Source organism: Balaenoptera borealis (assembly GCF_965194805.1).
Source record: "Balaenoptera borealis genome assembly, chromosome: 6".
In the NCBI taxonomy this organism is placed as follows: Eukaryota; Metazoa; Chordata; class Mammalia; order Artiodactyla; family Balaenopteridae; genus Balaenoptera; species Balaenoptera borealis.
In genome coordinates, this window is record NC_138863.1 from 56,659,606 (window position 1) to 56,671,777 (window position 12,172).

At 42.3% G+C, this 12,172-nt stretch overlaps 1 protein-coding gene across 5 annotated transcripts in view; it reads left to right on the forward strand.

The window, feature by feature from the left end:
- LOC309630428 (uncharacterized protein) overlaps positions 1-12,172 on the forward strand; it is a 547,317-nt gene that overhangs the window by 345,967 nt on the left and 189,178 nt on the right. The window lies entirely within an intron of this gene.

Consider the following 12,172-nt stretch of genomic DNA (forward strand, 5'->3'; position numbering starts at 1 on the left):
TCCAGTCACCCAGCCCTGGAGCAATGGCTCTTGCATATCTCGTGGAGAAGGTTTTGCCTGGCATCTTTTAAAGCTTTTATTATTAGTCTTTGTTTTCCACCGAGATCTCTTTTGGTGCAAGATTCTCCTCCCTCAAGTCTAGGGTCAAGGAGCCACAGAGTGGACTCTGCTTTGTCTCTTCCTTCCCTGGCTTCAGGGGCCTGAAGGTGTTTGCATTGAAGATCTCTTGCTTTTCCTGGCATTGAGCAGATTTTGCTCTGGATACAGGGTTCAGGTGGGAGTATTTCCAGCAGGTAGCAGAGAATGGGGTGCCTTGGGGATGAACATGAGCTGTTCAGACTGTCATTCTCAGAGCTTCCCTGACAAACAGATATCCAGACAGATTAGAAAAGATTGTGTGGAAGTTGCTACTCCCACCTGCTGTGTGACCCTGTGGATATTACTAAACCTCTCCGTGCTTAGTTTCCTCATCTGTAAATGGGGTCAATAACAGCACCTTTCTCACAGAGTTCCAATGAGGCTTTAATGGGTTAAAACTAATGGTGTTTAGAACCATTCCTAATACACAGTGAGGCCTAAATAAGTGATTGCTGGACAAATAAAACTAAGTGCTACTTCCACATCTGTTTAACATAAATTCATTTTAAATCCCCAAATACTACTTCCCAATGAATATTAGGAAGACAACTTATAAAGAAATTGGTAACTGGATGCAGGACCTAACAAAATCCAGTCTTTGCTTATATTCTAAGGAGGCAGAAGTTCTCATTTAGATTTACTTTCTAACCTGGAAAACCTCCAAGAATATAGTCAGAAATCATATCTGGGCCTGAAAGACTACACATTCCTTTCTTACCAAAGTGGTTCAAAAGTTTTCTTTGCCCCCTTTAAGTTGGCCTTATGAAGGGAAGGTGGCCTCTGTGTGGTCAGCCTGAGAACCTCCATTTTTATCGTTGATATAGTTTTTGTTCTCATTTCCTACACACTCATTCCACCTCATAGGAATGAATTGTCCCTTGACTTAGAAGCTGAATGAGAGCAAGACCCTGGCTTCTACGGGAGTCAGGATAGGTTTGTTGAGGGGCTAAGAGAGAGTAAAGGTGAGTCAGGGTAAGGTCCTGGCTGAATACTGCCCACTGACAGACCACTAGTACTGCGGCTTAGGAATCACCTATCAAAACGGCAGGAGGCACCATGAGATATTATCTGCTGTAGAAATTTCCTCCTTAGCAATCATCCATTTATGTAGGGTCCGGCTGATTTTTTTTCTATGTGTATCATTAGCCGGTGTTTCAGAGAGGTGAAGATAAGTACATAGCAGCGTGCAAAATAACTCAGAATTTCTGAGAAGCGGCATTTGTATATAACAACTCAAAAAAAATGGATTTGGCCCAGGATGTGGGGTGGTGGGTACCTGTGTGAGGAGATATGAAGGGACAGCACAACGCATGCATGGTTCATGTGCACGTGGGTCCGCAGCTGCTTTGACTTACCCCGCCTGGCTTCCCAGTAATTGCGATAATACAGAAAACAGAGGTCTTGACTATCTGGGGTCATTAAAGGAGCCGATGCCCCTCTCTCCCCACCCCGGAGGGAGGGAGTGTTAGCTCAGGTGCTCTGGTTAAGGTGCAGCTGAATGAGCTGCCTCCTGCCTGTCAAATACCCCGCCTCCCATCCAGCTTCAACCAGGCTTCTGGTGTCCTTGGGTCCTCTGTCCCTGTACCAGGGCTGCTTCCTGCTACGACCAGTCTTGCAAGAAGAGATTGAGGTTGGCATTGGATCAACAAAGTCTTTTTTAGTTTAAAAGCAGAGTGAGAAAATGTCTTCTGTAGTTTTCAAGGTTTGATCTCACTTTTAAAAAATTTACCTTAACTTTTATTTCTTTATTTCTACACTATTGATAAAGCCAATGGGGCTTCTCACTGACTGTTGGCAAATGTTTGCAATGCCAGGATAGAGAAGATGGGTTCACGAAATTCTGGATTTCTGCCTGGTTACCTTTGGTAGATGAATTTGAATTGAATATGCCATCGTATGGTTGGAGTTTTACTGCAGGTGATAAGGTGGAGAAGAGTAAAAAGAGAGGGACTATCTTCTGATTGCTTTTATCCCATTCACTTTTCAATTCCAAGAAACCTGAAGCTAAGAGATTAAAAGAATTAAAAAACCAACAAACAAAAAACTGGACGAGTCCAAAACTTATTTTGGCCTTTCCGTAGATTTTTATACTTTTCTGCGGCCAACTTGAGCCATGGAAATGTTTATTTTTAGTGTTTCTAATGAAGAATAATCCCTTATACACACCAGTCACCAACAGTAATGCAGTGATGTAGTAGCAACATGGGCTTCTTCCCCATAAGTTAGCTTGGGGTCAGGGTTACCTCTGGTTGGGGATAGCTGGCAAACAACACATTTGCAGGTAAGCTGTTTAGTTTTGAAATGGCTTTGACATCGTATTTACTGCTAAGTGAAAGAACTATAGGCCAGTTGTTAATATGAGAATTATAGCCAGGAGATGGCTCTAACACAACACTAACGGGAAGTTAAGGCCTGCAGGAACACTACATAAATAGTGTTCCTCCTGTATTATGTTAATTCTTAGAATAACCTCACAGCAACATTTCATCATGACATTTGCATCTATCTATACAGCCTCGTGAAGTCTTAGGTTGATTCTTCAAGTACAGAAATATGTTCTTCTTGCCTGTGCCTGCCAAAGTAAATAGAAATCAATGGAAGGCAGCAGAAGTGCTGAAGTCATTCCAATAAGGGAAGTGCTTGTTAATTTAAATTTTGCACTTGACATTGGTAAGGACTAATAGCAGAAAATAATGTCCTACACTGACTTCTAAAGTCATTTTGGTCATCACTTATCCCACATTTCTTTGTTGTTGCAAAAATAGTGTTATAAATAAGAAACACATCTAATTGTGATAGGTCATTAAAATAAGGGGAAAAAAGTTTTGTATATCTGAGTGATATTAAGTCCTTGGAAAACTTTTGCACGAAAGGGATCTTTTGTCGGTGGATCGAATGACCTGTGTGTGTGTACATGCACACATATGCACATACCCATGTGTATGCATTTCAGAAACTTCAAAAAGCACCTCCCGCTGCTTTCAAAACCAGGCAAATATGTTTGAAGCCTGGTGGTAATTTAAAATAGGAAGATATACGCAGAGGTGAAGGTGGCTACACAGGAAATTAGAAAAGTCTTGGCTTCTCTGAACAACATGAATGTGCCATTGTATCACTAAATAATTGGAGAGGTGGGTCTGTGATGCTAAGCAGGTGTCCATAAATCAGAATAAATGTTAGTAATTAATTGTTATTAATGTTAATAACAAAGGGTTTTAAATACGCTAACGTGCTTTTCCTCAGTTCAATCTTTTAGAGTTTACCACTTGTCATTTCAATCCTAAATAGATTTAGAAGCTAAAGCATTCTTGAGGCTTTTGTGCTAGATCAGTAGAATATGATAACCTAGAATCCATCTTCTCTTTTTCCTGAATACAGATCCTAACTTTAGAAAAAAGTTAGATTCCTGGTCTGAGCTGAGGCATCCCACATGCTGTTGGAACATCCACTTCAAAGCAGATGCTTTTTAAAAAAGGAAACACCCAGTTTGTCAGTCCTTGAAGTGGAAGTTTTAGATTGCATTGTTCTGTCATGTTCGCCTGCTGCGCTGTGGGTCCTTCTGGCTCCATACCTGACTCAAGAAAATCAACTTTGTTAGGTGGACTCAGACATCTGTTCTCTCTCCATCTCTTTCCCTTCAAAGATAGCTGTTAAAGAATAGCAGAACTATCTAGATTCATTTCTCAGATTTGTGGGAAAGCCTGAGTCAGGCACTTTGCACCCCACCACACCTCCCCAAGCCTGCTGATGAGGATTGTTACTGTTCAATCCATATACATTCCTGTAAAGGAGCAATTCTGGAGGGAAAGACAGGCTATGCATTCGCCAAATGGCTGGGAAGAGAGACCACAGAAAATAAATAGCCTAGCATTTATTCTAGGGCTCTAACCTGGAGCAAGGACACAAGCGGAAGGAGGAGTCTTGAATCATGTGTGGATGAAATCAAGATATGGAATTTGCAGTGAGACTCTTTCGTAAGTGGACATAGAAGAATCTAAGGCTAATTGCCACAGATGAAATTCAAAGCTTAGCAAACACAAGGAGGCATTTATTCTAACTCAGCAAAGTGATAGCAAAATATTTTTGAGAATAGGGTAGCAGTCAGAAAATATTTCATAGCTAGCTTGGCTCTACAACCATGAGATGGGCCTAATGGGTTGAAAGGAAGCAGATTATATGCTCTATTTTCTGTTGTACTCTGGTTTTTGGTGCTCTCCCGCGTGCCATAGTCATCAGTTGTACAGAGGAAGATGCTGTATAGACCACACCACCATTAGATGGGTGTTCAACTAACTAACAGAATACAGCCAGAGTGGTTACCCCAAGACCAGGTCAGCATGACCCAGAAGGCAGAGGAAGGTGAGGTTTATGAGTATTGGGCTGAGCTCAACTCTTGCTTAAATGTTTTAGGAATGATCTTCTTGATGGAAAAGAGAGATAGGAGAGGAAACTCATTAAACTTGCCAAATATGAGATGTAGCTAGGCTGGCTCCATGCAAGCACGACAGAAAAACATTTAGGGGTCATAATGTGCTTACTGGAATGCCATTCAGCCTTAAAAAGAAGGAAATTCTGCAATATGGAACAACGTGGATGAACCTCAAGGATGTCACGCTCAATGAAATAAGCCAATCACAAAAAGATGGATGCCACATGATTTCACCTATAGGAGGGTCTAAAATAGTCAAATTAATAGAATCAAAGAGTAGAATATAGTTTCCAGTGGCTGGTGGGGAGAGTGAACTGGGGAGTTACTACAGCGGGCATAAAGTTTCAGTTGAGCAAAATGAATTAGTTTTAGAGATCTGTTGTACAACATTGTAACTATAGTCAACAGTACTATATTGTACTCTTAAAAATTTGTTAAAAGGATAGATCTCAGGTTAAATGTTCTTGCCACAATAAAATAATTTTAAAAAATGAGCTAGCAGCATAGCATTAAAGTGAAGAAACCATGTGTTCTGTTAAAAATTTGAAAAGACTTTTATTGTGAAAGATAGTGAGGTTTAAGCTGATAGCTTTTGAAGCAAATGCGCATGGGTCGTGTGGGTTAACAGGGCACAAAGGGCATGCAGAGAGGACCCTGTTTCTCCACTCCTGATCCGATTTCACTGAGTCTATGTCAGAATGTTCAGAAGCTCCCTTCACAGAACCCTCTGAAGGACCAGTTAGGCACTGGCCACCTCCCTAAGCCTGGGTCAGGGTGAGGGTCTACACCATGGCTTAGCTTTGTTTTGTACTGAAGATTCTCCTGCAGTACAAGTTACCATTCTGGAAACATTTGGAAGAGTGAAATGCCACATCTCCAATTTCTAGCAATATATTCGTCTGCCATCATTTGGCCTGGAAGCTTAAGCAAGACCACTTGGAGCCAGACTTCAGAGTGATCTGTCTCTAAGGAATAACTTTTATATCGCACTGTTCAGTTTTGTAATTCTTAAGCTACTGTAAATTCTCAACATAAATCTGCAGAGAGACTTCACTGTCCACATCAAACCCGTATAAGGCTCTATTTCTGCTCTTATTTCGGAATCTCCTTTCTAATGGCTAGACACAGACAGAGGCAAAGCAAGAAGTCCAGACAGTGCACCAATGGGTTAAATCATATGTCAAAGGTACAACCATAACGTATTATAAGCTTTTCATCCCATAATACATCACTCGGGAAAAAAATATTAGGGGCAACTTTTCTGATTCATCTTCCTGGTGTGAAATGAGCACATCTCCGGTATTCGTGTCTTTCTGCTTCAATTAAAGCAGTCATGCTTGCTCCCTTAGGAAACTATTAAGGGTTATTGCCCTCTTTGTTTCACTGCTAATATTCAGTTTCTCTCTTGGTTTCCCATTCCCAATACATCTTTAAAATTTTTTAAATTCTCTATCTGGTTTTGCTTCTCAGCACAAAATACAGTTTGAACTACTCTTTGATGAGATGGCTGCTGATAAGATATAACTTGTTTAATGGACATCGACAAGTATTTATTGTCTCCTGTGTGCTAGACACATTGGGTGGGTGGGAGTGGGCAAAAGAAATACGAGGTGGCTCATGTTCCTAGTAGGGAGAGAAGATGTCAATACTCAAAACAGCTAGGAAACAATTCATATCAATACAGAGCGAGACACTTGATTTCTGTCTGGCCAAGTAATCAAGAAATCTAAAATAAAAAGAGCAGCCCTCTTAGTTAAGAAAGTCTTTCTAGAGGGGAGTATAAAACATTTCTTAGCAGAGAAGAGAGGGGAAAGCATTAGGGGTTGAAAAAAATGGCCTGAGCATACAGGGAAGAAGGGTCAGGAAACACAGGTAGAGATGCAGATGGAGCCCGTCTGACGAAAGGGGAGGGACTTCTCTGCTGGGAAAGTCAGCTTTAGGCACTTACTGATGGGGATGCTGGACTGCAGAGCTGAGGGGGCACATATTGGACTGACCAAAAAGTTCATTCGGGTCTTTCCGTAGCATCCTACAGAAAGACCCGAACGAACTTTTTGGCCAACCCAATAGTTAAGGCAGGGACGCTGGAGTTTCCCTAACAGGGACCAGATTGCAGTGCAAGGAAGAGTATGTGGATTTGTCCAGCAATGGTGTGCAGTAATCCCTGGAAGAGGAGACAGCAAGGGAACAGAATCATAGGTGTTTGGACCAGATGTCCATTAGCATTCCTTTCAGTCCAGCCTGGAAGAAACAATTATACAATTCTATGCTAAGGGAAGTAGAGAGAGACTGACCTAATTCGAGGTATCTGTAAAGGAGTCATAGAAGAGGTGACATTTAAACTGGTTTCATGGAGATGGTAGGAAGAGACATTTCAGGCAGCAAGAATAACATAAACAAAAGCACAGAAGGATTGGAAAGCGTGGAGCCATATGGAGAATAGCTAGAAGTTCAGTTTGCTGTGTAGGGGGGTGCTGTGAAAAGGAACCCTGGGGTAGGTTAGCATGGGGAGAATGCTGGGTGTTGGAGCTGAGAGTTGTAAGGAATCTGAGATTATCTCAACCAGTTCCCCTGCCCATCTCCATGATCAGAGCCCTCTTTCCAACATTTCTCGTATGCCTAGCCTATTCTTGAGCATCAAAGCTCACAGGATGCTCACCATCTCCCAAGAGAACCCATGTCATTAGAGAACAATTTTAATAATTAGAAAACGTCTTCACATTGATCTGAAATTTGTCTTCCAATATCTTGCTTCTATTGATTCCCCTTCTGTTCTCTGAGGTGAACAGAAGAGGTATCAGCTTGTGAAAACTTGAGTTTCCAGATGCCAGGCTGAGGGGTTTGGGCTGAAATCTGTTAGCAGTATCTCTAGGAATAGGGAGTAGACTTCTCAGTTTAATGGAAGCATTAGAAGTCCCTGAAGTTTTTGAGTAGAAGAATGTTGGGGTCATCTCCATCTTGAGGAAGATCGACATGACAGCTGTGTAGGCAAGAAAGCCAAGCAGGGAAGAATATTTTGGAGACAAAGAAGAAGACTATCTAGAAGGAGAGGTGGAAAGATCTCTAAAGTGAATGCTTAACTCAAGTATTGAGCAAACTGTGGGGTTGTCTTTGGGATTCAGTTTGGCCATTTCAAAAAAATGAGGAAGTTGGACAGGTTGCCTCAAGGGATATTTTCAGTTCTACCATTTTGTGATTCTGAGTTTTGGGAAATGAAAGAGGCATTTACAAAGTAAGAAGAGTTTGCATTACTGTAGGTAAAAACAGAGGGGACCTGAAATGGGAATGGGAAAAATGTTGAATCCAAGAAAAATGTTGCAGAGAAGACTCAGAAGGCTGAGATGACAGCTTGGCTCTCTAAGCCAAAGGGAAAACAAGAATTAACTGTAACTCAACTCCTGGGTTTGGGGGCAGGGTGTTTCTAAGAGAAGGAGAAGAATAAAAAGTTAAACTATGGAGGATGTTCTAAGTGTGAGAATGGGGAGAAGCCAGTGAAAGGGAGAGAGAAAGAGCAGTCAGCTGGGTAGCAGGAGAGAAGTATTATGGAAGGAAAGGAAGCAAACAGTAGAAGGAGAAGGAGGTATTCAATACACAGCAGAGGTGGGGGTGGGGAAGGTCAAGGTTAGAACTAAAATGCTATTTCTGGAGGCACCTGAAAGAGAGTACTTTCAGTGAAGTAATAGGGCTGGAAATCAACTTGTAAGAAATTAAAGATGTACATTCATTCAACAGAAGTTTATTAACCATCAGTTAGGGGCCTGACACTGTTTTAGGTATGGGGAATATAGCAGTAGACAAGACAGATGAAGAAATAAATAAGAAAAATGCCAGGTAGAGATAAGTGCCAGGTAGATTACAACAGAGTGATGTGACAGACTGGCTGGTTATTTTAAATTGGGTGGTCAGGCATGGCCAAGTAGGAAGGGCAGTGTCGACAAAGATACATGTCAGTGAAGGCCCTGAAATGGGAAAAAATTGGCATGTGTGAAGAACAGAAGAAAGACCAATGGGTTGGAGAGTAGAGGCACTTTCTGAGAAGGGTATGATATTATATCAAAGAAGTTTTCAGAAGCCAGAAGAGGCCAGGGTAAGGAATTTGAATTGTATCTCAGGTGTGTTTCTGGGTGTGTTGGGAAGTGATGGTAGGTTTCAAGCAGTGGTCTGACATGATCTGATGTACTTAAAAGGTTATCTTATCTGCCTCATGGAAAATGACTGTCTAGAGACATAGTTGGAAGTAGGATCCAGTTGGTAAGCTATTGCAATAATCTAGGTAAGAGCTGATTGTGGTTTGGACTAGGGTGGTGGTGGTGGAGATGAAGGGGAGGGGAACGATTTGGGATGTGTTTTAGAGGTAGAGTTTATGGGATTTACTGATGGATGGGGGAAGGAGGAATATATTATGTTTAAATCTTTTTTTTTTAAATTTTATTTATTTATTTATCTATTTATTTATGGCTGTGTTGGGTCTTCGTTTCTGTGCGAGGGCTTTCTCTAGTTGTGGCAAGCGGGGGCCACTCTTCATCGCGGTGCGCTGGCCTCTCACTATCGCGGCTTCTCCCGTTGCGGAGCACAGGCTCCAGACGCGCAGGCTCAGTAATTGTGGCTCACGGGCCTAGTTGCTCCGCGGCATGTGGGATCTTCCCAGACCAGGGCTCGAACCCGTGTCCCCTGCATTAGCAGGCAGATTCTCAACCACTGCACCACCAGGGAAGCCCCTATTATGTTTAAAAAGTCACGTATGTTGATTTGATCAAAATCAACAGAACAAATTCAAATCGCTGTCTCCAGTTCAGTTTGATTCAGTGATTATCAGTGGAGCTCCCACTATGTGTAAGACGCAATTCCAGATTCATTTATTTGATAAACATTTACAGAGCACCTCCTAAGCCCCAGGTGCTGTGTTGGATACTACCGATAAAATTTTGGGCAAGACAGATACAGTTCTTCCCTCAGAGGTCTTGTGGTTGAGTGAGGGAGATAGTTATTTATCAAATACTCACACAGTGAATGCATGACTATACATCATAAGAAGGGCTAAGAGGAAAAGGTGCACAATGCATTGGAGCTTAAAAATAGATGGATCTAATCTAGCTTGAGTGGTCAGGAGGGCGACCCTGAGAAGTTGACATTTGAGCTATCTGAAGGATGATGGTGGAGAGAACATCATGTTCAAGGGGTCTGTGGCAGGAAGAAACATTGATTCAAGGAACAGAAAGAAGGCCAGTGTGGCTGGAGTCCAGAGAACAAGCAGGAGAGTGATGATGCTGGAGGGGTGGTGAGTCAGGTCAGATCATGCAGAGCCTCATGGACCTTTGTAAAGGATTTTGATCTTTATTCCAAGGGCAAGAAGAAGAAGGTGAAGTGATTAGGTTTTTAAAAATCTCTTTGGCTACGGAGTTGAGAACCGATTTGGAGAGAATCTTCACATTTTTAAAATCTGTTTTATTCATGAGTATCACATTTTATTTCAGATAAAGTTTATGAGCATCCTCAGTCTGCAGATATTACCCTGTCCACATTTTTCTTTTCTAACAACAGAAGTCCTGATTCCTCTTTCCCACACTGAAGGGTTTTCATTCACACTGTGTAACATCACACTGTGTAACATCACCCTGAAGAAAAGATAAACGTTTATGAGGTAGCAAGTGTCACAGCTTGTGAAGATGCAGCATCTTTTGGTTAGCTGTTAAAAATAACACACTTTTTACATTTATAGAGATCAAACATAAGTAGAATGTTTTATATGTAAGGTGCTAGACAGTTTATCTCTAAAATGCTGTAATCTCCTATAATCTGGGGTCCAGTGCTGGGTTCTCTGTGCACTTTGATTGGTGATTCCCACCTTCTGGTGGGTGGCTCTTCCCTACCACCATCCCTTCCTTCTTTCTCTGAGGATCTTCACATTTAGAATTTCTAGGGGAAAGCATGGATTGGCTAAAGCCTGAGTCGCATGGGCTGCCTTGGGGAGGGGATGGTGACCAGAACAAAACTGGGGATCTGTTAGAAGGCAAGGAGAAGGAAGTGCATGCTGGGCAAGCAGCACCACAGTGTCTCCTGGTAACCTGTCCGTGTCAGCACATCTAGAAAGACTACATTTTTTCCCAATGGCTCCATAACGTTCAACTGTATTGATAGGTCATACTTTAATATTTAGCACCTCTCTATGAGTGGACATTTAAGTTGTTCCAAGTTTTTACTATTGCAAACAATACTGCAGATTGGAACAACCTTGAACCTCGATCTTAGCTCTTGTGAGATACATAGAAGCAAAAATGCCAGGTCAGAGTACATGAAAGTTTTAAATTTTAATAGGTTGTGATAAATTTTCCTGAAAAATGTGATGCCAGGTTTGAGCATATTTGAATAGTCTTGAAGTAGTGCGTAAGACCAGACCTAGGAAGTCTGACCTTATGACAGCCAGTGAGGAGCAGGGCAGTGATGCAGGGATGAGGTGCTCGGTTTCTGATCTCCCGTGATGGTCTTGGTCGGAGTTTGCCTCAAAGCTGGTAAGCCCCAGGTGGGAGGTTGGCTGACAAATCCTTTTGTTAAGTAAATCCCTGAACTTCGGGTGTATAATCACATAGAGGAGCCGAAGCCTTCTGAGAAACCACCTCCTAGGAGCTAGAATCCTGGGCAGGTTCGCCTTGCTTAATCCCTCAGTCCTACTCTCTGAGGATCCTGGCAGTATTCAACAAAGCTAACCTCTCCATCCTTCTTGAAATGCTTTCTTTTCTTTGATTTCCATAACAACACACTCTACTATTTTTCCTTTTCCTTCACAGGCCATTGGGTGAGCTCCTCACCTTTTGTTGATGCTCCTCAGATTTTGATTCTTGTCCCTCTTCTTGTTTATCTCCAAACTCTCTCCTTAGATCACCTCTTTCCTTCCCATGTCCAGTATCTTTTATATGCTGACAACTCCCCAATTTTTCTTGTTAGCCCAAACCTCTCCTCCGAATTTCAGAATCATATACCCACAAATTAAACTTGTCCAAAGGGACCACTTAATTTCCACTTCCAGTCTATTCCCTCCCTTACCCAGTCTTTCCCATATGGGGAAAAGGCACTCTCATCCACCCAGCTCCTCAAGCGAAGGACCTAATAGTCATCTTGGATTCACCCTTTTCTTCACCCTCTCTATAGAGTCTGCCAACAAGACTAGTCTAGTCCATTTCCAAATGGAATCCAACCATTTTCTGCCTCTTCACTTTCCCACCCTAGTCCAAGCCACCATCTCTTCTCACGTAAACATCTGCCCTCTCATCTATTCTGCACAGAGCAGATAGATTTTTGTAAAACGTAAACCAGATTGTGTCACTTTCCTGCTAAAGAACTGCCCGAGGATTTCTGTTGCTCTTTGGGTAAAAGTGTGAATGAATTACCTTGGCCTCCAAGGCCTGGCACCACCCGGCCAGGACCTATCTCTAGCAACCACCTCCTACCACTGCGCTGTCAGCTGGTGTCAGCAGGCCCCACCTCTCTGCTTTCCAGTCAGCTCCTCCGCCTGCCAAGCCTCTGCACATTTCAGGGCCTATTCACTTGCTAGGAACTTTCCACTCTCTGGTCTTTGCTTAGCCAGCTCCTTTGCCTCCCTCATGTCTC